This window comes from Nipponia nippon, unplaced genomic scaffold, assembly GCF_047370975.1.
Source record: "Nipponia nippon isolate SJK-2023a ecotype South Korea unplaced genomic scaffold, ASM4737097v1 scaffold_5, whole genome shotgun sequence".
Taxonomy (NCBI): Eukaryota; Metazoa; Chordata; class Aves; order Pelecaniformes; family Threskiornithidae; genus Nipponia; species Nipponia nippon.
This window is the reverse complement of record NW_028262369.1, coordinates 86303806-86331615: the sequence shown is the minus strand read 5'-3', so window position 1 is coordinate 86331615 and position 27810 is coordinate 86303806. Positions and strand designations below refer to the sequence as shown.

Genomic DNA, 27810 nt, shown 5'->3' with positions numbered 1-27810 from the left:
AAATCCCAGATGCTTAATTGAACAGACTTGCTACATTGCGAAAAGAATAAGAAATTATATATCCCCTAGAAAACTTTGCTGATTAACCTGAAAGACTTTTCACACTCCGCAGGTGTTCAGTCCAAGTCAAACTTCTGAAGATGGACTTAACATTCCACAGGTAAATCTCACATAACAAAACACTCACAGCTCACAGGACAGGGGTGCTGCAGCATCTTATCAGCATCTCTGTGCTGCATGGAGCCATTTTGCAGAATGCGCAGAGGAAATGATGCTCAGCAGAACATTTTAACAGAGTTTTTCAGACCAAACCAAACCTCAAGAAAAGCAAATGGTCTGCTCAGCTCCTCATGTTTGCTATTCTGCCTGTTTGCAGATTAAATTTAAAAGCATCCACAGCATGTGGAGGAAACAGAGAAGTCTCTCTCCCAGCACTCCGTCCTTGAGCTACAAAATATTTTCTGAGGGAAGAGCTGCATGTACTCGTTCAAGTCCACCTCATCGCTACAGCTCATCGTAACCTTCGGACTTTTAATACAGAGTTATGATCCTTCACCAGCTGTCACCAAAGTCTCTTCAGGTGGAAGCGAAGCAGAGCGTGCACAGGATGGGCTCAGGCGATACCTGCCTTGTTCTCCAAGGACAGTTGCGTCAGATGTAGACTTGTGGCTAGGCAGGTACCCAACAGCGAGATCATACGCTACTCAGAGCCACGATGGCAATACTTGATGTTGCACTGCCATTTCACAAAAACAATTTGCAACAGCTTGGGATTTTGCCAGAGCATTCGGGCACGTCTCCTCCTCCTCCTCCTCGGTTAGCTGGGGACTCTTGTCCCCACCAAATGCCAGCAGCCATCAAACCAACCTCCAGTCTGCAGCTTGGCAGTGAGCACTCCTGAGCCAAAGGGATTCCTTCAGTGATCTCCCCCTTCCCAGTTTGTCTCCCCACAACACAAGCTCTGTGAATGCCCTCGATGACCATTTCTGGGATTGAATGCTGAGTACCGAATAACTTCTTCCCCATGAGTCCTGCTTTATATATAGATGTTCCCCACCTGGCAAGTCTTCTACTTACACTGGTGGCACTAATACTTCCATACCAAGTATTACAGAAGACATCAGCTACGTATTTTCTGAAGATCACAATCTCTACTAAATTGCCAGCTGTCTATGCAGACCCCTCAAGAGCTATTTGGGTATGTTAAGTACAGATGACAGTCCCGATAACAGTGTCTGGATGTGCCTGAAAGATTAAATTCCATCTGCATCCTGTTACTTTTTGTCATTTCATACCTTTCTGGAGTCTGTGTGTGTCACAACAACCAACTGGTAAAGGAGCTTGTATCACTGGCTTGCAAGCTTAGAGAAGAAATCCGCTAAATGCTTTTTTGGAGTGACCGGGTACCTGGAGACCTGCTGCAGGGGATGTTTTGGTAGCCCTTTAAGTGGGAAGGCCAGATTAAGAAAAAAATGCATGGGATTCCCACTGCACCAATGTCCATTAACATCCTTTCAAAGTGGGTTGGGTGGGTCTTTGTTCCAGCTATTGTATATCAGACTCACCATTAGGCTTTGTGCTGCCAGCAATGCAAATAACATATCCCTATTCAAAAGCTTTTCAACCCCTCTTACTATTGCAAGATGAGCAAGTATTTGTTTCCACAAACCAGAACCAGCCTTACACCATTACAGCCTTTTCTGTTTTCTACTGTACCCCTGAAAAATATACCAAAGGAAGCTTAAATATGCTCATTTTGATACTGATATGACCGATTCCTAAAGAAGCAAAACAAAAAGCCCACTAAACCTGAAGACTTCATTTTAATGATTATTTTCTGCTCACTTTGAAAAGTCCTCCTCTCAAATAAGTGGGCAAAACAGAAGAGCTGCAGAGCACCTTGTTGTTACCAACTCTGCATTTTTCTGGGCACACCATGCTGTCTGGGTTTGTTCACTGTGAGTCCGTCTCCATCCTCTGTTCTCGGCCCACCCAGCAGAGAAGCCCCCGTCCCAGTCCCTCCTCTGCCTGAGACTAGAGCTGAGCCACGCTGGCAAGCAGACACTTGGAAAGCTGAATTCACTGGCACTCTCAAATAGAACAGTATTTCATTAAGGAATTTTTTAAATAAAAAAAACAAAGAAACAAACAAAAACCAACACTTGCACTTCATAATTAAGTGAAAGCCAACTGAATTAGTGTCAAGGCATGCCATAAGCGAAAGCGTCTGAATCCTGGCATCCCTGTGTCCCTAGCAGGCTCTGAAAGGAGAGCTCGGCAGCTTGTGCCACAGCAGACCCTGACCTTACTTCTCTTTGGGCCTACAGCTCTTCTAGAGGAGCGGGTAGAAGCCGAGGCGTGCCCAGGCTCTGCCTGCTCCCACTCAGGGTGCAGGTACCTGCTTGCGTGGTGCTGTAGGCAAGGCCTGAGAGGCACAGGGACATCCCTCCCCGGCTGCGACCAAGGTGTGACTTTCTAGTCGCCGCTGGGAGGGTAAAGATCTCTGCTGCAGCCCGCGGCTCAGTGAGCTCCTGCCTGAGCCCAGGGAAGTCGACAGCACTGAGCGCTCCCAGGTTTTTCAAGAAGAGTATTTCACTGTAACCAGCACAAGGTACATGATAGGGACCCCGAGTGAGGCACAGCGTGACTTACAGCTGACTTCAGCGGGCTTTAGTTTAATCCGTAAATCCTCTAGACGCTTCACAAGAGTGTTGCTCAACTCCTGCTGCCTTCAGCCTCACAAGAGGTAGACATAAATACTTAGCATTAGCATAGCTCCCCATGACTCATTTTTTCTCCTTTTTAAATATAGCATCCTATAAATGTGGATACATTCTGAGCAATAAAACTCATATTGTTACTGTTCACCATGCAGCTAAAACAAAAAATTCCTCCTGCCAGCTTTGCAACAGCTTCCTCCCCCAAAACCAAAACACTGGTGCCCCACACAAGGCCAGGTCGGAGCGAAGGCAGCTCCGCCGTCAGGGAGCCCAGGCAGCACAGAGATGCAGCGCAGTGGCAGCAGATGTGGAGCCAGCGGCTGGGCAGAAGGCTTCATCGTCAACCCAGGCACTCATATCAACTTTATTAAAAACAGCAGAGCTGGCTCTGGGCACAGGAAGAGCAGGGATTTACCCCGAGTAAAGGGGTTTCGACAGCTGTGAAGCAGCCTGTGCCAGCATCGCTGAAGCTGGGCTCGCTGAAGAAGTGGTGGTGGCATCTCTAGCTGGAGGATGCTCCCCATTCCCCATCTTCCCCCTGACATACGTAATTTTCCTCCCTCCATCACCAGGCTTGAGCTTTCCTCCTTCAAAAAGCCAAACCACACCTTGCCTAGCCAAGGAAATGACCCAACTGCCTCAGAAGCACTGAGGAGGAACCTGATGGGAAAAGCATGGACCAGAGCTCAGTGGTTTTCATGGGAATTGAGACCCAGTTTCAGCACCCTCCTGCCTGTCCTGCTGCAGACTTTCTTGTGTGATCCTGTGTGCTGCATTTAGCTTTACTGAATGCTCTGGTTCCCCAGCTGTACAAGTGAGATAAATAGTAGCTCCCTATCTCACACGTATGTTGTAAAATAAATAGATTTTGCATTACAAGTGTTACAGGAATGCTTTAAAAATTGCACAAGTACCAAGACTAATCCATCACTGCTCAAAAAGAAACGGAAGATTGATAGCAAATTAAAGTCTTACCTACACAAACATAAATACTAGAGTATGCAAGACTGTTTTCTTAGTTTATCCATTTCTTCTGATAACCATGTTTGCCCTGGTGACTTGAACTGTTCCAGTCACAAGTTGTTTGAATTCAGTGCACCAAATCATGTCTGGAGAAATGTATGTTTGCTCTGCCTACAGTGACGGCCGAGACATCAGTCATCCTCCTAGCTGTCCCGAAGACATAGCTGAAAACTACATGCTCACATCCATCCTGCTGTCAGGTGACTGAAGAGTAGACGTTTTTACATCTTAGACCTCTCTAGTAAGATTACCCATGAGAATCTATTTTCCACGGTATTTTTCTAATTGTTTCTTCAACCTCCTTATTTAATATCCGAAATGAGCGGAGTGGCAGAGCTGCCATGCTCGTCCTAGAAACTGTCATTTTAAAGACATGATAACAGAAGCCTTTTCTTAAAATTTCCAGGAGTATGTGTGGCTTAAAAAGCTGATTCCTGTTTAAAATAATGACTAAGACTCTTAGGAATCTAACTCCCAAAGTCACACAGGTAGTTTTGATTATGTTACCCTTTTAGAGTAATTATGCCATCAAAGTTCCAGTCAAAAGCTGATGAGCGTTACTAATATATGCCAATGAGTGAGCCTGTAAGTGAAAGACCTTCTTGCTTTATTTACACTCCAGTAGATTAGAAAGCACAAGACTTATTTTCACATACAGGAGTAACAGACCTGACCCCAGGAGACACTTAGCGAGGTTAACACACAGCCCAGGGAGCAGGTTTATTGTAAACTGGCTGCAAGCTGATGCAGCTGTACTCGTTTTCACTGGAGATGATGGAAACTAGCTGTTTGGTCTTCAGTGGACTAACAGCAGTCACTACATAAACCAGTGGTCTGGCCCACCATGTTTGATCATTACAAGTCACTGTTCAGAGGTGAACCAGTCCCCAGGAAGCCCTCAGTGATGCTCATCTCTAGACCAAGAGCTAGGCAGATGCAGTCAGGAGTTGGCAATAGCCAAACACAGAGAGCAGAGATCAGCAAACCATTTGGGAGCATCTCCCCCACCTTTGGGAAAATACATAGATTTTTCCCCTCCATTAAATGAAGCGCCCACTTCAAGTAGGTTTAGCAAGTTAATACGAGAATGAGAACTGTTGTATGTTCAAAAGAGAGGCTTTGTATGAAACTGTGGAATTTGCAGCAACAACGAAGGCTTAAATAGCAGAGGGCTGAGAGGGATGAAGAAAGAATAAACCACACTGCATAAAGTTATATATTTGGTACAACATCCTTTCCAGAAGCAGACCTTCTGAAAGGGTAGGCAAGGCAGGCATTATGTTATCTATCCGGGAGAAGGTGAAAGGGTGTCTGCACAGTTTTTAAGCTGCTCTATAGTAGTAGTAGAAGAAAGTACAAGAAAGTAGCTCAAGGTTTTAATCTCAAGCCCACCAATGGCAAACAAACTCTGAGGCAAACAAGATTTAGCCAAGAATTAATAAAAAACCTCAGTTGTAGAAGCACTGAGCAATTCTGCTGGTCAATTCTGTCCAGAAGAGAAGCAGAAGGAAGGGGAATCCAATCCCAAAGTATATCTCAGATACTTAGATGCCTTCTGAAGTATCTCAGCATGTGCTATATTTATGCTTCCAACACACCCCACAAAGAAGGAACTTCTACTACCCCGTTTTAGAAAGAAGAAAAGTGGGCTCAATGAGAGACAGACTGACACTGACTGGAATCTATAAGAGCTGCCTACCCACCTTTGGGCAGTCTTTGACAGAGAAGGTACCTAGGCACCTATCTCTTCAGCTAGCTCCAGCCATTGGACTGGTCTCTGATGAAACCTATACATCTGAGCAGCATTAACCACCACTTACTGAAGAACTAGTGTCTGAAGCAGTAAAATTAGCAGGAGAGTCAGTAGTAAGTACCGTTAAGTGCTATAAGTACAGCAAACTACTTTAAAATATCATTAACCTCCCCCAACCCTGCCCCCACCTCTTCACTCAATCATTATTTCAGGAGATATTTTTGTATAATTATTTCATCATCTAAGAACAGGTGGCCAGTTTGCCATATTTCTATGCAAGACTTCCATACGTATTACTCCTCCGCTGACATTTTCTCACATATACATGCATGCATGGATCAGCAATTGCTCCACTACATTCTCAAATGGAGAATAAGAGAGTCGTAAATCTCAAAAAAAAAATGAGTATGCCAACAAAGTCAGCATCTGAAGTTCCAGCTGTTCATTTCTCCTCTCTGTTCAGAAAGAGCCAGTTGTGGCTTATTGCAGATGCTATTGAAGTTGATGGACTTGCTCTAGATTTACATTGGATACAAACACTCAGGATGTGACCCACTGGAGCATTGGACCTTCGTTTCCCCATGGAGAAAAAAAAAGCCAGTGACATTCAAGTAGAAAAGGCAGGCTGTACTCCCCTCCCCACTGAGTATCTTCTGTCAAGGCCCTCTGTAGGCAACAACAGGAGAAAGCAGCGATAACTCCAGCAAGGAGTGGGCTAACGTTCCTCCCATCTGCCAGTCCCACGCTCATTCTGTTTTCACTTGGACCAAATCCTCCCAACCCCTTCTGCTTTATACCTCATTAAACTTGGGTGCCTCAGACACCAAGAATAATATTGTTGATCTTTGAAAGGTCACTTTCAAGGCACATTTCCATATCTTTTAACACCACTTCTCTTCCTCAGCCCTGCCTATAGTACTGTCTGAGAAGCCTGAAAATTAATTCCATATTTTCTGTATTGAATCTGTCCCCTCAACCCTGATGTACTTATTTGTGACAGTAAAAGCTTATGCAAACACTGCCAACATGCAAAAACACTCCCCTCTTCGTTCCTGTGGATTCATGTTAATATTCTCCATCTCCAGAGTCTGGAGTACTCTCTGTGTCGAGGGCTGCACATTCCCATCCTGAGGCACAATCCCTCCTGCCTCCACCTCTGCAGGTAAGAGAAGGCAAAGGGATGCACAGTCACGGAGGAGTTACGACGCTGAGGCAAGGGCAGCTTCCACGCGTAGGGGCCCCACGCCGCACCAGAGGTCCGGCGCAGGCTGCGGAGGCTGAGAGAGGCTGGAGCGAGGAGCCACCAGGAGCGACAGCGTGGCTGGAGCCGTGCAAAGCAAACAAACCAGGCAAGACCACACTGAGACTGGTCCAGTTGAAGCCTGGAGCCTAAAGCTTTCATAGGGCAGACTGATTCATCCTAATGAACTGGCTCACCTGTACCCAGCAGAGATGCCCAGCTTGGCAACTGCGGGAGGTAGGTAGAGGCCCTTGGCTTGGATCCAGTCACAAAAAAATATTTCACACCCAAAGAGAGAAGATAAAAATGAAAGGGCAGAAATGAATGAAGCCAAACAGCCTTCCTCAAGGAGCCCTCCAGAATTAAGAGCAGTAGGGAGCAGAGTTTCTGCCCTGACGGTCTCAACAGCGAAACACCACTGGCAGCATGTGGTACGAGCTAAAGGGTCATGCAGGTCTCGGGTACAGCACACTGCTTCGCCCACAGTTAAAGAAGAGCTCTGAGGAACCACAGCACGATGTCAACAGTAACGATTCACATTCATTTCTCTTATATACACTTGTCCTTCCATTGCCCTCGTGTACTACTTTGCCAATGACAACACCAGCTCATGTACAGGACTCATCCTCCTCCTTCCAGTCCCCAAATGCCATGTTTCCCCCAGTGCCAAAAAATGTGTGGAGAGAAGGAAAGAAGTCCTTTCTAACCACCAGGTGATACAGTTTTATTCCTCCCTTTTGTTAGCCTCAGTGGCAGTTTAAGAAAAAAAATCACCCAACGCAAGACATACCAAAAACTCCCCCCATGAAGAAGGCAAGCTATGTTTTTGTAATTCTTAGTTCCTCTGCAAAAAATTTTGAGCTTGTGAAAACACCCACAAAAAACTTCAATAAATAGAAACTGCCTTTCACATCAGTTCTGAAAACAGATGCTGGGCCAGCTCCGGCCCTGGTGCAGGCGTCATGCCAGTGGGGTGTTTGGCCCTCTGCAATCTGGGCTACACACTCTTATCGTATGGGATATCTCCTGGAATAGAGAGGCAAAATCAGAGGAAGCCAAACAAATTGATGCAGAACTACAATATGAAGAACACATATTTTTCTATATGCACTATTATTTTTAAAGAGGTGCTGTCAGCTTTGTATTTTCAGACTCAAGTACAGAGAAAGAAATCCTATCTCTATTAGGCAGTCCTAAAAAGCTGTGCTACCGAGAGGTAGTTCTTCTAAAGCTATTACTTCATTATTTCCTTGCCATACCCTTGTTCTCTCTCTTATCTTCTCCTAGTTTTCCTTAAATTAATAGACCCCGTTTTTGCAATGCCCCTAACAGATCCTGAGCAACAGAGAAACACCTTTCATAAAGAAAAATAATGACAGCTGACCCATGCAGTCTTAGGCCTTTGAAATGCGTCTCTTGTGCAGAAAGGGCCTGAGCTAACCCGATACAATTTCACAGTGAAAATTCAGAAAGCACATCTATATCCAGTTATGACTATAAAGTTGGTGTGCTTGTTCTTAGTACCAACTATTGTATGAACAACAGTTTCCAGATAAGACATAAACGGAACATTTCTGGTCAATAGCATCCCTTTAAGCCTGCCACCAAAATCCAAACTTAGATGCCTTAAGATACCTAAGGAGTTGGTGGCTTAGATTTCCACTCTTTCATAACATTAGGCAACTAATGTAGACGAGTGCCAGCTGACAGGTGCAGAAGGGCTGCAGTTACCTGTGCTGGGGGAGAGCCTCACGTGGGGGTCAGGACTCCACCATGCGCTTTGCTCTTCTAACAGAACCCCAGGCTCTGCTCCGAACCGCCGCGGTGTAAAGTCCCAATTTGTTGCATAAAGTCATCAGCTCAACAAGGGAGGGTTACTAGCGCAGCCAAGCGCAGGAGGCAGAGACTTGGTCCACCCAAGGTCTAACTAACTCTTAACTTGCTCCTCGACTTGCAGCCAGCGTGGCTTTATCTTACTTTCTCTGGGAAGCAGCGTTTTCTAAACACCGCTTCTAGGGCTCTTGAGTTGTTTAAAAAAAAGAAAAAAAAAAAGTTACAAGTTTTCTTTCTAATCCCCAGCAATCCCAAGCACAAGAGCTGAAAAGTCCTTGTCCTTCAGCTGTGGTTCAGTTCATTTTCTTAAAGCAGAGAAAAAGTAAAACCAGGAAAAAAAGTACCTCCTCCTCTTCTTGTTTCTTTGTAATTAAAGATAGCATCTGTATCTTCCTTCTCAAAGTCTAGCAAATAACTCAAACACATGAATCTGGAAGCTTTCACAAAGTATATAGTGGTCCAAGAGCAGTTTTAACGCCAGATAAGAAATCTTGCGGTACACAGATAAGAACACGCAAGCGGTAGGAAAGTAAGAGACTAGCGTGGCTCTGAATCTGCTGGGGGGAAAAAACCGAGACAGAGCAAAAATCCAACAAACCCTCAACTTACAAAGATCTTCCACGACACGGCGCAACTCAGAGCGGCCCCCTCTCCCCACCACACCCCCCGGAGAAGACATGAGACCCGCAGCGGTCCAACCATCGCTTTACACAGTCCCTCTTCAAGCGGCCAGCAGGGAAGGAAAGAAACCCCCCGGACACCGAAAGCAGCGAGACCCGCGGCACAAAGCGACCGTACCGTCCCAAGCCCGGCGTCTGGCGCTGCTGAGAGCGGCGGCTCCGCGGCGACAGTCGGCGACAGCGCTTTCTTCCCGACACCGATCTCCGGCCAGGGAAAGCGGCGGTGCCCGGGGAGCGTTCCTCCCGGCGGGGGGGGGGGCTCATGCCAGAGCGGGGCACCGCATTTCAGCAGGAATTACTGGGGGAAGAGGAGGGGAGAGAGGGGAGAGCCCCGCCGCCGTTACCGCTGGCTGTCACGGCGGTCCCACCCCTCCCGCCGGCTTTCCGCGCGTGGAGCGCCGTAACTCCGCGCGGCGCTGTCCCGCACCCCCTCGCGTCGCGGGGGTAAAAGCAAAAGAAACTGCGATTTATTGTTTGTTTGGGTTCTTTTTTTTCCCCCCTGCCGAAAGCGCCACCCAGCCCCGAGCCCTCCAGCCCCTCTCCCCGCTCACCCGGGCTGCCGGGGCCGCGCCGCGCCCTCAGCGCCCGCCCATGCCCGCCGAGAAGCGCCCCCGGCCGGGCAGCGCCGCCGGCCCCCGCCCGCTCCCGCCCCGCCGGCCGCGACAGGGCAGCCCGCACCCGGCCATCCCTTATATCGCCGCGGCGGCTGCTATAAATAGCCCGGCCCCGCCGCCCGGGGACGGGCCGGGTGCCGCCGGCGGGGGTTTCTCGGCGGTGGCCCGAGCCCCGCCATCACCTGCGGCTCGGTGACGGCGACGTTTTTCTCACTTTTGACTCATTTTTATGCCGCTCTCCGGCGGGCGCGTGCGGCGGCGCGGCTCCCGGGGGGCCCGGGGCCCGCCGACCCCCGGCGCGGCAATGGGCCCGTCCGCCGCCGCAGCCGCCGCCGCGTTAAGGTGGACCGCGGCGGCGGGAGCGGGCGGCGGCACCTTAAGGCGCCCGAGCGGGCGGGAGGGCGGCCGGTGCCTCGCCTCTCCCCGCCCGGCAGCCCGGGGGCGGTTTGGCTGAACGGGAGCGGAGAGACCCTCCGGGCCGCTGTGCAGCCGCCAGCAGAGGAGGAGGAGGAGGAGAGTGAAGAACCGCGGGCGCTGCTTGATGGACCGGGCAGCAACCGGAGGGCACGGGATTATACAACCGGAGTTCACGGCTCATGGACACGACACACACTATGCCATTAAGAACCAGCTACAATGCACACACACACGCACATATATATATATATTCATACTAAATACGAGGAAGCCGTATCAACTTTTATCACAGTAGCAGAATTTGTGTTCAATACACCAGAGTCCATCCTAGATGGGACTTGAGGGAACACATGGGCAGCAGTTACTTTTCCTACCTCTCCTTTGTGCCCTTGGCAATGGGAGACAGAACCAAAGCAGCGCTTCACATCTCCCCTGCAGACTCCTTTGCCACCTCACACCTTCCCCTTGCAGCCGACGGGAGCGAAAGCCCAGCTTCTGTGCGTGCACGGGTTTATTTACATGCGCTGCCCTCACAGAGGATGCAGGCAGCAGCTCCGTGACAGCAATCCACGTGAGGAAGAACTGCTCGGTCTGGCTCTGCCCCGTGTCCTGCAATGGGAGCATCTTGGGCACCATCCTGCAGGGTGCTGAGGGACATGCCAAGCACCCAGCGCATCTCTCACAGGGCTGCATTTAGGCACCTGCTAACTCACCTTGCTGGGTCAGGGTGCACCTCCGTGCCGGTTTGCAAAGCAGATGTATGTGACTTGAATTGGTTCTCATAGACAAGCGGGCAGCCCCAGCTCCCCTCCTGTGCCAAACTAGCATTACATACACCCCAGTACTCCCAGAAAACATCTACCCGAGGCAGTCTGGCACGTGCTGTGGCCTTCAAGAAACAAGTAAGAGGCAGAGAGGAGCACACTGCAGTTTTACAAACACGATACACGAGCCTTTGCCTCAAAATCTGCATTGGCCCAGCAGCGTGGAGGAGGTGAGAGGGAGCAGACCCACAGCAGGCGGCCACGGCACCCGCACCGGCTCACCCTGCAAATTCTTCACTAATCTCACCCTGTCTTGAGACACAGGAGACATGTCCAGGGAGCCCTTGGAGGCTTTCCGGACCAAACCGCGGGACTGAGGCGTTTTGTTCACGTGAATGAAAAGCCAGGTTTGTAAGACGTGTTTGTCAACAGGAGTCACAGGTTTGCACGTGAATTTGGTGCAAAACTCGGCTCCTCTGTTGGTTGCAGATTTTCGTTCCGGGACAAAACGGTCTCCTCAGTTTCTCAAGGGCAGACTTTGTTAGCAGCCACATGTACAGCTCAGCAATGGAGGTGGCTGGCTACGAGGAATCTGGTTTTTTTGCTATCAGCCCATCTTGCCATGAGCGAGGGCAGCACTGGCAAAGCTGCTGGTGAGCGGTACCCACTAGTGAGTCTCAAAACACAGCAGGTCATTTATACACCCTCGAAGATGTGGAAATGTTGTCACGAAATGCTGGGGACACAGCAGTCCTGCGACCGGTAAGCGAAAGGTTTCAAGTTTAGATCTTTAAATCTGAGCATCCAGCTTTGTACTTGGGCATCTTAAACAAATCACCCTTAAAGCAGGCACATTTCTGCTTCTGTGCAGACAGCTGTGTTTCCAAACCAAGCCCAATATTCAGGCACCCAAACCTGAAAATCTCTGATGTGTTTCATACCAAAGTCAGTAACATTTGAGAGGAAAAGTCCGTGGCCTGGCTCCTGCACGTCAGGTCTCCAGGGTATTCCTCAGTTCTCAGTAGCCTTCCTGCCCATAAGAAATACTAAAATTATGTAAGGAGGAAAGCCAAAAACTCCTCTTTCAATTCCAGCCAGCATCTGGAGCAACATTAAATTTCTTGTAGTGCGTATTAGTTAACAACATTGCTAAAGGGGAATTGCTGCTGTGGTTGAGCGCTTACACAATACAACTCCTATTTAAGTGCATTTTTGTATCCTGCTGAGTCATCCCAAGGAGCCCTCAAACAAAACTTCACGTTCAGTTTGACAGCAGAGGCAGTGGCATGAAGAGCCCCCCCCTTTACCAGCCCTCCCCGGGGAGATGCGAGCGCAGGATGGGCAATGCTTCAAACTGTGGAACTTAATACAAAGCTAAAAGCAAAAAGTGCCTTAAGATTTCAGCCAACATTTCCCCCCCCATACAGCTTTAAGCACATGACATTTCCAGTCTGTTTCAGCTTCACTTAATAGATTAAAGTGACCGTACAGTCTCTGAACAGCTCAGGTCAGCCTATACTTCAGGCAAACTGTCTCTAAATAAGAGGACACGTTATTTATATGGCATAATATTTCACTATTAGGGCTAGATGAATGTGGCTGTTTATTGTCCCCTATTAAAGCTGCGCGGGTTAACGCAGCGTGAGCCACGTGTGGCCTCTCAGCTTGTTTTGCTGGCAGCTGCCTTTGGGGCTGGCTGAGGATGCTTCCCTTGCCCGCCCCTGGCGCGCTGCATGCGAGCTGAGGTCTGCAGCGGGCAGCTGCAAGCACACAGGCTTGCACAGCACGGCAGCAAGGCAGGGACCGTTTGCACAAAAAAAGCAATGTTTTCTCTGCAGGAACAGTGCAACGGGTAAGATTTTTGTCTGCAGAAGTTCCTGCCGTAGCCAGGGATAAGAGGGTAAGAGGTCACTGCAGAGAAGGCAGAGGGTGGAGATGGGGTCTGAGGGCATGCGGTGGCCCTGCCATGAGCTAACCCAAGGAGCTGCTGGCATCGCTGCCTGGAGGGCAGCTGGGTTGTGCTGGAGCAGGGAGCTGTACCCGACTGCATCACGCAGAGATGCATCCACCATCCTGCAGTGGATCAGATCTTGCTAGAGTGGAGACCCACGCGCCTGGCCTTTGGTGTTGAATTTGGAGAAGAGCACAAGGACACCAAAGCCTATGCTCTGCCTGATGGCTCAATCTCAAATGAGAGGCAAAGTAAAAAGTTGAGGTGCTCCTATGATGTGCCAGATGGCTCCAAATCTGCACGAAACCAACACAATAGCTTTGCTGTCGCTGTAAGTCCAGTCGGTCAGAGGTAGCAGATCACTCCTTCAGGCTATGGATGAGGAATATTGCTGTGCATCTATGGGCTAGGAACAATGAAGCTATAAAAAAAGACAGCTTAAACAGCTGAGATTCATTTCACTGAATTTCTGTGTGGTGCCTGGCACGGGCTGCGGTAAAGCTACTTAGCGGTAGAGGACATCTAGTGATATTCACATGCAACTACATAAACCCGATAAAAGTTCACATGTGACTGCATAAGAGCCAGCGTGGCTAAAGACGGGATATGGTGTGGCTGTAACAGCTGCAAGAGGGCTGGGACAGGCTGGTCACCCAGCACCCTCTATAAACAGGTCACGAAGAAAAAAAACCCGAGAGGCTTTATACGTAGAAAACATACAGCGAGGCCGTAGACAGAAAGCTCAGGGGAGCTGGTGGTGCTGCACCTTTTAACAAGGAGACGTTACAGGGAAGCACAGCGCTTTTATTTCTATAACAAGGACCCTCTAAGCAGGGTTACAGAGATTAAAATCAGTAGTTTTCTTTCAGGAGTCTTTCCTCTTATCTCAATTTGCCTTTCATGTGACTCACCCTGAGCACACACTGTGAACATCAGCCTCAAGATCAAGATTTTTTTCCTTCCCTAGTACAAGAGATCAGCCCTTTCTCCATACCCTTTTGCAGCCTGCCTCTCTTTTTTAGGAAGAATACATAGAATACTTCCCCCCTCCAGGTTATTTATAACAGGGGATTCTCTGGAAATATTTTTCCATACATACTCCAGGCCTGGGATAAGGAATTTGGCTGTGAAACAAAGAGACTGCCAGTTTGGTTTTTAGAAAGACAAGGAGCTTTATGAAAGAACACACTTCCATAAGGAAGCAGACTAATTTTATCTGACACTTCCTTTGAATGGAATTACTCCCATTAAGATCACCATTAATTTAGGAGTAAGGACTTCACAATTTGAGGCCTCACCATCTTGCACTTATTTCCATGCCAGATGCACTCAGTTTACAAATGTTGAGGAAAAATGGGACTTTATTATTCCTAATAAAACTCAAGACAAATAAGTTTCTGCTGGCCAGATTCGATCCTTGAGAATAGCTGTGCAAACCTACAGCAGGCAAAAGTTTGTGGCTCAGCTGCTCGAGCTGGCTGCAGCTCAGCAAACAGGTCTGATACAGGATCTGAGTGGTACCTGGCTATTAAATGATGGCAGCAGACCAGGTCTGGGAATAAACTCTGACCAGTGCAAGCAGAGAGCCACCACAGTATCGGTGAGTAGCCAGACAAGATTTTTTCTCTTACAGAATAACTTTTCTGAGCTGAATTGCATGTTGAAGGCCCGGTCCTGGACACTTGCAATGAGAACTGAGTATTAATTTGGTATGCAGAGATATCTCTTCAAAATTCAAAGAATGGTGTTGAAAGGCCACAGGAACATGGACAAAAGAACAGAGGAAAAGGCTGTATTAGCTAAGACGATGCTGCAACGACTGTTGGTTCTTGGGCCCTTCATGCATTTATGTTATTTGTCAGTGGGCTCTATATTTAGCAATCATAAGACCAGAGCGTGGAGCAGCCCCAGCTCCTTGCTGGCGAAGGGGCTCTCTGGAGGGGAGCTGGTGGCTAGCAGAGGCTGACCCAGCCCTGAGAGCTTCGTGGTAGCTGCTTGTACAAGGCAGGAGTCATTTCTCCAGCACACTGAGTCATTGTAGGAAGGAGACCGAATCTTACCCAATTTCTGAAAGCAGAACAGCTCTAAGCTCTCTTGTGATGAAACAAAAGCTGGCAGAGCGCATGCTGTTATGGAGCAGGCAGAGAGGCCACTTGAGACACATTCAGGAGGTCTTCATATGAGCAACAGGAAAGGACACTTCAGAAGCTGAAAACTGCTGGTGTTGAGCAGGGGAGGCACAGTGCTGCTGCTTCAGTACTGGAGAGCCGCAAATTAATGTATGATCTGAGTTTTAAAGCAGAGGAGATGAGGAAATCAATGACCCAGACAGAAGGGGAGATAGTGCCAGATGAAGCCCGATGACGACATTTCCAGGCAATTTGTTCACACTGCTGGGTGAGCTGCTTGTGGAGAGATGGAACAGATTAGAGATGACTGCATATACTTTGCCCAAGAGCAAGATTGTGAGATTCACAGTTGCAAGGGCCTTGGTGGCTGTGCTGCCGCCATGCAGAAATATTAATAAATGATCCTCTTAACTATCAAAGTGTTAGCTCCAGCTGATTTTACCATTTCTGCATGTAAAAAGGTAATTACTTTCCATCTTAGGGATTTAATCTGAGGGATGTACAATGTTACAGTCAGTTACATGTTCACTCACAAAAATAGAGTTTGGTGAAAAAGGCAGGCTCTCAGGGGAATTTGAACCTGAAGGGACACATATCAATCAGAACACTAACAAAATTTAGCTATGAAAATCTTAATCTAAGAAATGTTGTACTTGGCATTTTACTGGAAAAAGAATGACAAGGGCTTCTTACATTGTGCTTGCAGTCTGAAAGCGGTTGCAGTAGACTAACCTGCAGAAATCTAACAGTCAACAGGAAGAAAAACTAGCTTATCTGTCTAGTTAATCTATCTAGTTAATGCTCAGGTTTCTGGTTGGACACTCACCACATGTTAAGAGCTAAGGCAACAGAATTAAGCACAGGAGAAAGACAAGTGGCCTGGACACTGGCCGTGTGCTGCGAGACATGAAGACAGAACGGGGCAAGTGAGAAGCGGGGTATATTTGCATTGCTTCAGTTTTTAATGATCGCAGTCCCACACGTACAAGAGAGTTTATCTTCTTGGAGTGCCTGAGCTTTGGGCAAGTCAGTTCAAGCACCACAGCTGAGAAGCAGCACCACACCACTCTGGAGCACACTGTGTCTTAGCCTGCAACCCCAAACACAAAGCAGGGAACACACATTGGGAAATATTATACAGGGAGAGCTGTAGCAGCTGCAGTTGGTGGTGGCTCTGTCCTGCTCTTCTCCAGCACCACCCTACAAGTTATTTATTATTCCCGAGGCTCATTTCAACCATCTTATCCAGTGACCTTATGCATCTTCTGGGCTGCTTCAATATGGTTAGAACATAGGAGAGATGGTCCCCTAAGAGAAGGTGCAAGACAGGCTCAGCATGGAGACTAAGAAACAGTAAAGCACAGACCCAGGACTTCCCCAGACCTCTGTTCTTACACCTGGAGCTTATTTCTGCTTCTGCTGCAAACAGGCCACAGATGTATATGCAGCAAGTCCTGTGCGCGGGCAACTCTCTGCCCACGTGCTCTGGAATCGGCAGGGCTAGTCTGCCCTGCCATTTACTGAGGGCAATACCTTAATAAAGCAGTTGAGCTTGTAGTGGCTGTCAAACCTACACTGGGGCAGGGACCCTGCTCTTTTCTTGGGCTTATTGGCTTGTATACAGAGCAGAATGCTGTAAACAGAGCTATAAATACTCCTGTGCCTGCTGCATGCTCGAGGTCAGAGCAAACGAGCATAGCAATTCCTTCTGGCTTTAAAAATAAGCTATGAATCAATGCATTCATTGCAGGCTGAGTATCCCTGGAACAAGTCTGATGGTGCTGCTCCAAAACATTGGCATTCTGGGCAAGAGCACTGTAGAGAACAAAGTACATGGGAGTGAACAACACAGAAGAGGGCACGAAGCAGCCTGGTCCCTAAAACCCACCTCTGGCAAGAAGTGATTCAGCAGAACACCTGGATGCCAAGCCTGGAAATACCTGTTGGCTCGAGGAAGTATTTATAACCCTCTGAACGGCACTGACCTGTCAGGTTGCATCTCAGATCTCTCTGCTGCATCTCAGCCTCCACGCTCTCCATGTGCAACTCACTTTATCAGCTCATAGCTGAGGAAGCAGGACAGGCGAGAGGAATGGGAGCTGACCTGGAGTTGGAAAGCCAAACCTCAGCCCTAAGCAGGGCAGCACGACTTCACTGCCAGCACATCAACTACCACCCTGCAAGCCGAGAGAACGCAGTCAAGAAGGCAGGATGCATGCTGCTCAACATTGGCAAGAGCAAAAGCTAATGCTCTTCAAACTCCTTCAAGCCCAAACTCCCTACACAGAGAAAAGGCCTTGGATTCAAACATCTGCCAGAATTATATGGTGGTAGAATCCAGCTTTAGATTAATCCTGCCTTAGCCAAGCACGTGAACAAAGGTCCATCCTCCCTACCTCCTTAATGGGAAAGCCCTGTAGTTACACCTAGAAGTGATGCACCCTCTGAACCCACCTTGGATGTCCCCTGCAGGGAGACACTTCTCTGATTTCTGAAAGACGGTTTTATGTGGAAAGAACAACTGTCTCCAGTAAATTCTTGATGCTCCTGGCCCAAAGACTACGGTAGCCAATATTTTTGTAGAAAAGCATTTCAAAGAGGCTCTCCCTCGGATTCTCTTTCCGATTCATAGTGGTCTTCTCCCCCTACTTACCAACTTTGCAAATATTTTTGTGGCTAAATAGCATTTTTGGTCCACTGCCTGTTTCAATCAAAGAAAACCTTTCTATTGACTTCTGGGACAGTCAGGCCCAGCTATTAGTGAAACATAAAAGCATTCGAACCCCACACTACTGGGACTGTGTGTGTAAATGGCATTACTTCCCTCCTCCTATGGTTGCTCATGAGATCAAGACACAAAGGCAGCCTGTCTTTTGGGAGCCTTCCTTCCTTTAGAAGGCTGTTTGCCTTTCTATCTCGTAATGACAGTGAGAAATCCTTAAGGGTTTTCTAACTCCCATTCCCCAGCAGAGAGCCCCAGCAGGCAAAGGCTTTGTCAGGCAGCATGTTAATGAAACAGAAAACATGACCTGAATTTTTATAGCTTGTACTTAGCAGGTCATTTACTTGTCATGAAAAGGGACATTTTGCATTGGTTGCCAATAATAACTTCAGAAAAGCAAGCACTTAGCTCTCATGTTTAATTCCCATGAGGAGGAAGGGGGAGAGGAGACCCAGAGCTGCTCCCTTTCCCCCACCCCACACTGGCATATTCAAACTATGCAGAGCACTAAAATTTAGTTGCAGGAATGGGCGTGCTTTTGTGACCCTGATAGTGAAGCCCACATGTGTGGGCAAGCTGAGCCCCAGATCCCAACCGAGAAGGGTTTCTCATCCTCACAACATCCCGCTCAGTGGCAGCCCAGCTGAGCAGCTCTTTGCAGAGCAGAGCTTGCCATTTTCCTGGCAGGCTTGCACTGGTCTGGGTGGTCAAGTTAGCTCTCAAGATCAAGGCTGCGTCACCAGACCCAGGCTAAAATTGTAATACAAAGTGCCCTAGCTGTGGGGTAATTTTCACAAGCTGGACGGGCAGGCCTTCCTCTTTATGCAAGGGGAACAGTGAGGCATGCAAATGCCCTCAGAGGTAAGGAAGATGTTCTTAAACAGCCTCTGCATCCAAACTAGCCCATGTACCAGCTGCAAGACTGAACTGGGCCCAAGAGCAGTCTAGGCCTGTGCCAGACCCGAATCATTAAATGAAGTGCTGATAAGCACTTTCAGTCTCTACAGAAGGGACACAAGGGCCCGTTTCTCTCCTCACCTCTCCATGCCCATGTAAACTTCAATAATAAAAGAGGTTGGGATGAACCTCCTCACAAGACCTTTGAGCACCTTTAGCAGTTCCTGCACTGGCTGAGAGGTGAACAAAACTTTCACCGATTCCAAGTACTGCATTTTCAGCTGTGCCATATTCTTTGTGTCTCATGGAGAAACCTTAAATTTAAGACCAAAAATGTTGGTGATTTCCACTCTTTAAATGGGAAAACCATCAGATTTCCATGGAAAACTCTAGAGACTGATCTCCCTGGTTGGTACAGACTGCTTTGCTCTCCACCCAGTATTCTCAGTGTTTTGGCTCAGCCTTGCACCTCCTGTTGTCCCTGTTGCCATAAACCTCTCCAGTGCCTCCTTCTTGATGCCTTCAATTAGCTAAGCCCCTTCCAAAGAAGCATGCTAAAGACTGATGAAGAAAAAGAAAGCAACACTGTGATATTGTTTTCAGCTCTCTCATGATTCCCTGTGCATATATCCAATATCCTCTCCCCATCCTTAGACCCCTTGCTGTGACACTAGGGTGTGAACTTTTGTGCATTGTGCAACATGAGAGGACTCCTGGGCAGGGTCACACGCTCCTGGAAAGGCATGCTGGAAGGAACCTGTAGAGGTCTGTAGTCTAACCTCCTGCTCAAACTGGAAGTTATTGCCAACACTAGACCAGCCAGCTGTGGTTTTGAGCCCAGACACAACTGTAGTGCGTTAATTACTGCCTGCTGCAATCTCACATATGTGAGCTATGTGACTGTTGGTCAATGGCAACAAAATTGAGTCACAGTATTATTCCATTAATTCCTTCTATTCCTACAGCTTACTTCTAAGTCTTGCTGTCATCTATACTATTAATGAAGTCATCTATACTATTAATGAACTAGATCACATGCCCATTTTTCTGGAGGGCATATAAAACTAAAGGCCGGTGTTTTCACGCCCTCACCAATTAGCAGTACTGTAGTCCGCCACGAATCAATGGGGCTGTTGTTGAATAGCCCTTTGCTCAAAAAAGAGCCAGGTATCAGAAGACTGTCCTCACCAAGAGGTAGAACTTGCCCTCAAGAGCTTGAAGCAGACGAAGCAAAGGTGAAGACATGACTGCATGAGGTAGGAGCCAGGAGCGCTGACATGACGGTGCTCTAACTCATGTAGGTCCGCACGCTTCATCATGCATTTATGTCTCCGAGGGACAAATCCATGCATCGGTCGGACTGGTCTGACTGACGCCTTTCACACATGAGCTATCAAACTGCCAGACTTGCCCCTGTGCAGGGTCTTTAAGACCCTGTTATCCAACTCTACTCACCAGGGCAGGATCATTGAATTACTGAGTGCACTCAGCACAGGATATTTAATAAGGGCATGAAAAAGCTACCAAGAAACAGAGATCATGACCCTGTTTCTGCTAAACCAGTTTAATTTTAAAATAAAAAACTCTAAAGAAAAATTCAAAGGGACCTGTAAACATGTATAGCATGGCTCATCAGATTAATTACAGGACAGAGTGCATTTCAGATATTGATCTGGGTCTGGAAAGGATTTAATAAGATTAGTTAGGAGTTACTAGCACAAGATGGAGATATTCATCTAGTTCATAGCTTTGCTGAAGTCAGGGTACTTACACTAGACAGAAGTGCAGCCCTTTGAAATCCCCAAGCAGAAACTACCACGAGCCTTACAAACATCAGTAAATCAAGCTTCAGAGGAACTGTTATCTCATTTCAGATATGGGAAATGGGAAAACAAAGGCTCTTTGCCCCAGTATTTTAAAGGTGGTTGATGGGAAACCTTCAAACACAGCAAATTTTAGAAGGAGAAAACCTACTCACAGCTCAGTGAATCTGCCAGGCATTACATCAGGTCACCAACAAACTTATACTCCTTACTCAAAAAAGGATGGTCTTGAAATGGAAAGTCGCTAAAATTGCTGTCATGGTTGGTACAGGTTAGCTTCTTTTTCGGTGCTTCCTAGAAGAGGAGTTGAGTTTGGAAAGGTTTCAAAGACAGACTAATGATTTCATCCTGAAGAGTCACTGCTCGCCCAGCATCAAGGCACCACGTGGAGACCTTATCAGGATGCTGCTTGTATTGGGCTGCTCTTCACGTTTCTTCTGCTTGCTGCCAAGTTCTGATAAAAGTGAGCTATTTCTTTTCAGAGGGAAATCAATAATATGTTGCCTGAATGAGCAAGGACTCAGCCTTCTCTCCCCATCCCCTTGCTCACCAGGCCTGGGTGGTGTTTATGGAAGGCTGTACATTTTTACAAATATCTCTTTACAAGAAGCAAAGCTGAAGGTCACAAGACTTCAGTGGAAGTCTCCTGATGAAGGCTCCTAATGCTCTAAGAACCTCTGCTTGAGTATAGCTACATGGATGCATGCAAAGTTGCTTGCAGCATTGAGGCTCCCTCTCACCCTCAGTATATTGCTGGTCTGAAATTCATTTCGATAATGGACATTGCTTGCACAGGTCTTGATATCTGAGGACGTAATCTTTTGAATTCTGTGACAGTCTGGGTCCCAAGGAATAATCCAAAGGGTGTCCTGAATGAGCACATGGGGGTTGTTCACGCTGACAAGATGTTAATTTGATCTGAAGAGATGCTTCAGGATGCTCCAGTAATTCAGATTGCGTGCTAATTCAATCCCTGGCCTCTTTTCTGTTGAGAGTGTGTCACCAAAATCTCCAGTATCCCATTTCAGCCATGCCCTTTTAGAAAATAGAAGCTGCCAGCTCATTAAAAAATCAGCTACCAAGTAATGTCAGTTTTTACTCAGACCCCAGCCAAGATCCAAATCAGCAAGACTAGAAATAAAAGGCTCTGAAGTGGGCTACTAGCTGGGACCTATTCATTACCCCTCAGCTGTGCAAAGATCATGAACAGTTACATGATTTGAGAGCCTGAGCAGCATTTCTCAAGCCACAGAGAAGCCACAGAATATAAAACTCCAAGTGTCATGACTCGAAACATTTGAGGAAATATCATAACCGAGTATAAGGAAAATTCAGTCACTTGCAGAGAGAAAATAATTTCTGGGTCACAGGGGCAGGGGGACCTAGTTCACCCATGGGTTGTTGAAAGCAGTCTGCGCGGTTCATGAGAGATTTCCCCTTCTTCTGCCACTAGAGGATGACATAAACAACGGAGTGCATTGCATCGTTGCCTTGAAGTAGACATCCACTAACAGGAGTGGGAAATCTAAGACTTAAGAGAAGATGGCCTTGATGTGTGACTTTTTAAAATTTTGCAATTAAAAGAAAAACCTCTGAGGAAAGTAGAAAGTGATGCAGGAGACTGAAAATAAGATACTTGGAAGAATATAGACTCAGGCACAGACTACAGGGATTTAAGGAGCTGACACATCACGTGCACTTCAGGAAAAAGCTACAAATAAAAGTAAGCATTCCTTTGTAACTTGTACTTTTCTTTGGGAGTGAAGAAAAAAAAAGCCTGGCTTTCAATTCTATTGGAGGATTGTGTTCCTCTCTTACGACATTAAGCTAACAAGGGATTTAGATTTGAAAGGAAGAAAGATGATCCTCTCTGCTTTCAGATTAAATAGCTAACAACGGCACTTCTGCCTGGAGTGCTTAAAATCTGTGGAAGTACTCACATGTACACTAAACCCACAGGAGTTAGATCTTGGAGGCTGAGACTGCAGAGGCTGGGTGAACACCAGCAGTCGGGTTCCTCCTCCTCCCACAAATCTCCTCTCCTCCTCTCACTCCCTTTTTCAGCTTTGATGTGAAACCGCCATTTCCAGGATGTATTCTTGGAAGCTCACAATCTGATTTTGGGGGAAATCCTCCATCCATGATAAGCTGTTTCCACAGGGATTAAATATTTCAGTTTCGTTTTTGTGCTGGGAGCTTCTATAGAAGATTTACTTGCCAGTTTTCATGCCACTAAAAAGATAAGGAAAATATCACCATGACAGAGGTCAATTTATACTCCCTCCATGTAGAAGATACTGGGTAGGGTGAAGTATGTCTTCTGTATGACAAATCCAAACATTTTCTCATTATGGAATAATCTTAATATACAAATGAATGAGAAATATCAAGAGATCAGTTTGAATAGGTTCAAGTCTCCCAGTCCCTATTAGCATTCCAGAAGTGGCAATAGAAAAAACAATCCCCTAAACCCAATCTGTCTGGAGAGTAAGCTGGGAAAACTGGCAGTAATGACATACCTAACCACGGATTTCTCATTTGCTTTTTATTGTATTAACAATAACTGTCCCCAACCTGAATTCTGCAGCTACGCAAGATTCCCAGTGACGCCACCAAGAGTTTACTGGGGCAGGGAGGAGGGAAGCCTCTCAGTTGCACCTTTGATATCTGGAGTCACTCCACCTGTGTGGAAAGGCTAAAGCATCTTGGCCATATCCCTTTATACTTGATGGAAAAGCTCCTAAGTTGTACATAACTTAGTAGTGTCACTTCACTGATAAAAAATACATCTTTGATACAGTTTTTCCTCTGCTTACTAGATTATAAAAACATTTATAAAAGCAGAGTGTCCCATTTCAGTATAGACTACTTATTCATATCTCCTGATTGCAAAACAGATATTTCTGTGGCTTGGCAGGGCTTTGGTCCTGCTCCGTACCTGCCTATTTGCATGAGTCTGAATTGAGACTAGATTCTCACAGCTTGGGCATCTCCTTCACATATTCCCAAACTTGGTCACTGAAACCAGTTGTGAGGTCTGTGGGGTAAGCTCTCCTTTGCTTTTGTCTCCTCAGATGGGCCACCTGAGTAGAAGTCTAACTAGCATCCTACTCTCAGAGCAGTGTCCCTGTGTCCCCATCAGGAAGCATGGATCCAAACTGGTCTGCAGAAGAGCCAGAGCAGGCAGAAGCCAGCACAGTAAGAGCAGGCAACTGAGCCATGCAACAACCCGAAGCTTAACACTGACTTGGCACTGGTGGCACCCAAATGGGTCCTTCTTCAAGGCAACTCTGCAATGCAAGTGCTGTTGCTTGTGCCATTCATACCTGGATGGACCTGGCTTAAAAATGATGATAGGAGACACCATCGGCCTATGATCAGGACCTGAAGAATTTGTCGTAGTCCTGGAGCTGGTCAAACAGCGGTCAGAAAAGTTGGCTTTCTTTCCTCCAGAAGTACCATTTTCCTGTTGAAAAAGTGTCTGTGTGTGGTTTGGGGGGGAACCTTCAAAATAGGTTTCATCAAGAATTCTCAAGCTTTCACTACACGCCTCTAACACTTTTAACCCCAACATTTTCCAGGGGGAAAAAAATCCCACAAAAGGCAACAAGAACATCATCTGAAGCGATCCTCCTGGCTGTCTTTCTCTGCTCTTTCACATTAAGAATGGGAAAATAATGAAAGGTGCTTTCCGGACAGCTGTGATGGTGAGTAACCTCCAAAGGATATGGGACTTTGAGAACACAGAAAAGACTGGTTATCTTATCCCCTCCCTACATCTACCTGTCTGGGAAGCCAGCTGCAGCGCCTGTCCACCTTTTTGTTGTCAAATAATGCCAGCCTTTAAGGTACTCAGTAAGATGCTGGGTTTGGACACTGAGGAGTAAGCAAGCACTGCATGAGCTAATTTAAGCAGCAAGGAGAATGGATGGGGAGATCTTTGCTTCCAGCTGTTTTGTTGTGTGCTGGCTCATTCACTTAGTGATTTGTAATTTGTTTCTGGTGAAGCAAACCAGAGCTTCTGCCCATTGCTGCCACGTGAAGAGCAATGGGGAAAAGCCGCCTCTGTAAGCTGCCAGTGACAGAGACCTTCCCATTGATGCTTCTAGGTTTGGAGCATATTCGCAACACATTGTTTAAAGGCTGAATTTGATGCCGTCTTTCCTTTTAAAGAAGCTTTGAAGCCACTTCTTTCTATTTAGCAAGTATCATTACTTTGAAGAAATTCAGTTCTCAAATTCAGCTTGTAAAATTACTATTTCCCCCAACCCCTGTTACCAGCTGGAGTAAAATATCCACACTGTTTTCTTGATTAAAAGATTGTTGCAATCAGCGACGAATGAACAACTGTTCATGAGGGTAAAATTGAAACGATCCCTGATGTGAGCACATGAGCTGTTACAAATTTTTCCATGCTGAGCTTTTAAAATAATTATAGTAACCCTGCATAATTCGGCTTGGGCTTTATTGTATTCCACATCAAATCAAACCCAATAATGGTTATTTCTCAAATAGCAATATTCTTTCAGTACAACTCACCCAAATAGAATCAGTTCTCTCAGTGGGTTTTCTCTTCTATGAAGAATACAGCGTGATTTACGCTTACACAGAAAATTGGCCCATTGATGCGGTCCTATCGGTGGTACCGTGAATAACAGGCTCTGCTGTCAAGAGGTTCACCTAGTTAAGGACAGCGGGTATTTCACACCTAATGCACTAGTGACAGCCCAAGCCTTCCAGCTGCTCTCAGACTACACCCTGGAGAAATAAATGCTTCTGTTTTTTCATTCTGGTCCTGATCTTGCACATAAAAGCAGCTCTGCCAACTGGCTTCCAATAGTCACAAGCTGGATCCTAACAATTCATAAGAAAAAGGATCAGGTTAGAGACCCATGTCCTGAGATTTGGCTGGACAAAGAAAAGGAATCAAGAATTATATAGCAAAGGAAAAAGATCAAATTAAGCTGAATTTAAATAGGCTTAAAATGTTGTCAGATACAATTGTACAAGTTAATGCTCAATTGGACAAAGGTTGGAAGCCCTAGAAAATAATTAGAAGACTTTGGACTGACGAGTCTGGGGAACAGGAATGGGAACTGAAGGTAATCCTCTTACTACGCTACTAAATTGTTGGTGGAATTACTGGGTGAAAGTCCAACTCATGAATTGATGCGTTCACATATTCCCCATTAACTGGAAATTTTATCCTTCTGGAGTTTACCCTAGCAGGCAATGGCAGTACTTGATCAACTTGCTGAAAACTGAAGCTGGAAAAGTTTCACAAAGGAAATAAGGCAAAGTATTCTAAACCAAAGTCAGTGTTTATCATTGGAACAAATCTCTGGTGGAAGGGCTGGATTTTCTCCCATTTGTGCTTTTGTATGGAGACAAGATGCCTTTGTATAAGATCTGAAAAAAAACAAACCAAAACAAAAAAAACCACCCCACAGTTTTTGACCTTAAAATAGGGGAACTTAGTAAAGTTAGGATCATCTGAATTACAATGTTGTTCCTTCATGAAAGACTTCAGTTTTGAAATAGGTTTTTGTCTTCCACCAGCTACAGAAGTAAAGCTTTCAGGACACTCCAAGTCCCAAGGACAGAAAAGAAAGATTCCCCACAGCAATTAGTGTGCCAAAGCCCAGGGCGGATCCACATTACGGAGCTCTGGTTCAATCCCTTCTCTGTCCAGGCTGGTGAAAACTTTGGATCTCCCTTTTTGCATAATATAAATGCTATGAAGATGTGTCTTTAAGGTGAGCAATACCTATCATACTGAAATTAACAAATTAGTAATAAATACATTGATTACATTTATTAAAATAATTCCCATTACAAAGAGACCCACTTCAGTTTTGAGAAATGGGGCAAGGGGAAAATGCGAAGAGATTCCTCTGCAATTCCACATGGTGTTACGTGGCCTGTGATGTGCAGGCAATCATAATACATGAGCTGGTGGGCACAGACCTTATTCTTTCCAGCTTTAGACATCTAGGGAGTAAGATTTTATTACTGAGCTAGGTGAAGTTTACAGGTAGATATGTTATAACTAGCTTAACAGGGACAGCTGAAAAAAACCAGACAGGTATCTTTCCTTCAGTCTGAAATAAACACCGAGAACTACGTGAGGTTTCCCGATCAACCATTTAGTTATCGGTAAACATGCGAGGGGGGAATTGCCTTCAGCATGAAGCACGGACTGATGTTTTACAGAATCAGGACCCAAAATGAGACTAATACTGTCTGTTCAGTAACTCATTAGCAGATATCACATGAAAGCGTTTGCACTTGGTTATTCACAATGGGACAGCCGTGCTCTTTGGATCAGGAGGGATTCCCAGGGATTTTCAGCTCTGTATCAGGCCCTACACCTTAGAATTTGCCACGCTCTCCAGGCTTCAGAGGAGCTAAGCCAAGCCCCTGAATGTGGATTACACTGTCTACAAGTGTGGGTTGCATCCTGAAGCCATTCAAACCCACCAGGCATCAGGAGAGACGCTGCCAACCCCCAGGTGCGCAGTCAGAGCCTGCAGAGGGCTTAATTTTGAAGATTAACACCTTATGTAAAAAACGCGGATACTCAGATCTTGATTTTAGCCCCTATCCTTCCTGAAACAAGAGCCCTCCCCTTTTTCTAGCTGATCCCAAAAGCAAGCAAGTGAGGACACTAAGTGGAGAATCCTATAACAACACCCTCCTGCTGGAGGCAGCTCCCCGATTCAGCAGGAGGCCAGGAAAGCAATACCTCGATTTTCGTGGTCACTGGAGCTTCCCAGGGCCAGGCCAAATAGCAAAATGGTCACACAAGTGTTCACACACACAGCAGTAGCACCTCTGACCTCCAGACAAGCAGCCTAAGATCCTGCTCAAGTTCTATACAGAATAAATGACAAAACTTGATCCCCTTGCCAGGCAGTGTAAGCATTATAACCCTCATCCTTCCATGCTCCAAGCTTCGTTCCTTCGTGCTAGCTCAGTGCTCTGGACAGCTTGATATCTCAGTTTATTCAGTGTGACATTATAAGGCACAGCATTGACTTTTACATCTCACTGTGAGTGGTGAGGATCACTATGCTGGTATCAGGGAAAAGACTTTTCAGCACCTTCTGGTGGTGGGACTATGAAAAGACCTTAGCATCTGCATGACTTGCGGGGAAAAAGATGCATTATCATTCACTGGTAACTGGAACAGACAAAGTGATTTTTCTAGGAGAAGAATGTGGAGTAATTTACTTAGTTACTCT

The 27810-nt window shown here is 46.5% G+C and overlaps 1 protein-coding gene across 7 annotated transcripts in view; it reads right to left on the bottom strand.

Moving 5' to 3' along the window:
* The window catches only part of MRAS (muscle RAS oncogene homolog), a 41798-nt gene extending 31614 nt beyond the window's left edge, over window positions 1-10184 (bottom strand). For 2 of the 7 annotated variants that reach the window (XM_087733415.1, XM_087733414.1), the window contains exons 1-2: window positions 9801-9913; window positions 9368-9547 (exon numbers count right to left, since the gene is read on the bottom strand). The gene's annotated coding sequence lies outside the window, so the exon portion shown is untranslated. Of the gene's footprint in view, window positions 1-8467; window positions 9161-9367; window positions 9548-9800; window positions 9914-10045 lie in introns of those variants that run through there. The other 5 variants (XM_087733418.1, XM_087733420.1, XM_087733416.1 and 2 more) reach the window with 4 other exon arrangements.
* Window positions 10185-27810: the final 17626 nt, after the last annotated feature.